Raw genomic sequence first — 3,306 nt, forward strand, 5'->3', positions numbered from 1 at the left:
AAAAAAAAATAGTTTTAAATTATAATATAGCCACAAAAAAATAGTTTTAAATTTTTTTCTTTACACTAAGGAATGAAAGAAAAAAATAAAATAAGAATAAGAAACTCAAATAATTATAATAAAAGAAGTCAAAAAATAATCTATGTATGAAAAAGATTAAAATATACCTTGAACTTTGCTAGAAGAATCATATATACCCCTAAATAATTTTTAAGAAAATTAAAAGTCAAAAATATAAATTTAAAACTAACTTTTTCACTTCCGTTAAATGAAGGGTATATGTGAGCTCATTTTGTAACGGTAGGGGTATATGTGAGCCGTTTGTATAACGGTAAGGGTATATATGAGTCACTTTCATAACGAGGGGCATATCAGCTCCAAATGACAAAGTTGAGGGATATATCAGGCCCTTTTCCCTTAAAACATTTTTCAATACTTTTCCACGGTAAACTAATGCTATTCTCAAAACGTAAGCTTTGCAAATTGCAGTAAAAAGCATATAGATTATTGCATTTGTTAAGATTTTTTACACAGAGAACTTTTTTTTTTAATAAAATATTTTTGAAAAATTAAAAAATGTTGCTTCTCCCTGTGTATTTCAAAGTCAAAACACAATTGACAAAAGAGGATTATAAAGGGGCACAATACAATAGAGCAACTGCTTCTAGAAATAATAATAATAATAATAATAATAAATATTATTGCTTCTACGGAACGAGTTGATCAAAATGAATATTGAGAACTTGAAATAGTTAGTTTGCTGGTGGTAGACTTTAATTTGAAGCAAGGTGAGGGTTAAACGATGAGGTATTCAAATGACTTGAATTACCAATGTTAAATAATTATCTTGGAGTGTAATTATGAGTTTCGTTTTATTTTTATTACTCTTTTGACATACCTCCAATCTTATAGTGTGATGAGTAAAATTAATACAATAAGTTATTGATTTTGTGACTCGAATCCGTAATTTATAAATATCATAGAGAATTTTATCATTACTCAAATGCTTTCTCTGAATCCTTTCAATGTCAATATGTGGTGCACACAAATAACAATATAAGTTTGAGTTTGAAATAAACCCCTTTGCCAACTTTTCTCAAAAACAATTTAAAGTAGTACTAAAAACTATTTATTTTATTTTTGAGGGGAAAAGGAGAGCTAATGACGTTTAGCAAAGAATTTTATTGTGATTGTTTTATTAAAGAACCATGTTGCAAAAGAAAGTGCACAGAATAAAAGAATGTGGGGTATTTTTGTAGACAAATATTTTTTTAATAGACTTTATACAAGGCTTGCTATTTCCAATACATCAAACCAAACAATGTATAAGAAATAATGCAAGCATAACTAATGCAAGTATCACTAATACTTGCATTACTAATACATCATATTCAACATTATTCTTATACACTCTACCAAACGACCCTTAACTCTCTAAATAAGTTGATAATATAATAAGTAAAAAAAAATATTTTTTCTTGATTTGTCAAAAATGACAAGTAAAATATCAAAATTAGACAAGTAAAAACGACATAGGGAGTATTTAATTACACAAACATTCTTATCATATTTACTATTTTTTTTAATAATTTAAAATAATTACACTTTATCACTATTTAATAATTTCACACCAAATCTCTAGTCAGATATTGTGATTACACTAGATATACACTATATATATGGTGTAATTCACATGCATATTAGGTACGCGAGTGATATATGAGAGTGACAACCAAGATGGGAGGGAGGTGAGCGAGATATGTTTATGTATTTCAGATACATGTAATCACACTACATACACACTATATACATGTATTTAGTGTGATTCTCATATATCTGGGATACCATATGCGAGCGAGATATGAGTGTGGCGGCGAGTGAGAAGGGAGGGAGACAAGCGAGATTTGCATATGTATCTTAGTCCCCAGATACATGTGAGTCCACTTAGATATAGTATATCCAAAACAAATTACACCTAATTTGACCGTATGTATCTCGAGATACATATATGTGAACTTATCTAGATGCACCAAAATCTAGTAAGATTCGTAATATTGCAAACTAGCATGTATTTAAGTAATTAGTTCCTAAATTAATAATATTTCTGTAAATTACCCATATAATCACAAATCTCTGATTTAGTATTTAAATATATTTTCAAGGGAATTCAAATTTCAATTCATCCAAAAATTATAATGTGCAGATATGGCAAAATATGATTATTATTTTTTATTGCATATGAATTCTCAAATCCTCTTTACGTAAGAGAATTTTTTTGTACATTCGTAAAGGATTCTTACACGAATTTCTAGTTTGCTCCACCATTGTCTATTAATCCTACCTAAACTATACTAAACAAATTTCTAGCTTGCTCCTCCGTCGTCTATAATTTCAACCCAAACTATACTAAAATAAAATAAAAGCAAATAGTTAGCTACTTAGCTCAACAGATTGACGTGACATTAGAATTAGTTTTCATGATAATCATCATAAAAATTAGTACTAGTACTTAGTACTAATGAATATCAGAATATTTAATTTATTTAATGTCAATTTTGATTGATATATAGTGATGGGATTTAAAGCAAAATGATGGCTTTGAAGGTAGGGAGTCAATTAGGCTTTGAGAAAAATAGTTGGGACCACACATTGCTAGGAAAGGAGAAGCCCTAATAATCATAAGTACAATGGACCTCATAAGTATTAATTTAATGAATTTATCATAGTTTTCTAGATAAATCAAACTTTAATTATATTTGCCGACAATCTAAACTTCCTATTAAGTCCTTTGTTGACTTTTCTGTGCACTTTCCTATTTTGTTTCAACCTATGAAAAAAGCAAAACTTTAGTACTCCTGGTTCATATTTAGGGTGTGTTTGGTAGGAAGGAAAATGTTTTCCATGGAAAATGTTTTTCATGGAAAATATTTTCTTGGAAAACAAGTTGATTTTTGACTTATTTTCTCATGTTTGGTTGGTGAGTAGAAAATTTTTTTCGAAAATTTTTTTTAGTGTTTGATTTATGAATGAAAAATGTTTTTGAAAAATTTCTTTTATTTTTACTAGAGTAGAAAATAATTTTTGAAATTGAAAATATTTTTTAAAAACAAACTTAATTTTTTTTGGGGGGTGGGGGTGGGGTGGGGTATGAAATTAAAAGGTTGAAATTGGAAATATCTTTTAAAACAATTTTTAAATTTTTTTTTTGGAGGGTAGGGGTGAGGGTGGGGTAAAAAAATAAAAAAATTGAAGTTAAAAATATTTTTTAAAAACAAGCTTTAATTTATTTTTATTTTTATGTTTTTG

Source organism: Solanum tuberosum, unplaced genomic scaffold (assembly GCF_000226075.1).
Source record: "Solanum tuberosum cultivar DM 1-3 516 R44 unplaced genomic scaffold, SolTub_3.0 scf00415, whole genome shotgun sequence".
Classification (NCBI taxonomy): domain Eukaryota; kingdom Viridiplantae; phylum Streptophyta; class Magnoliopsida; order Solanales; family Solanaceae; genus Solanum; species Solanum tuberosum.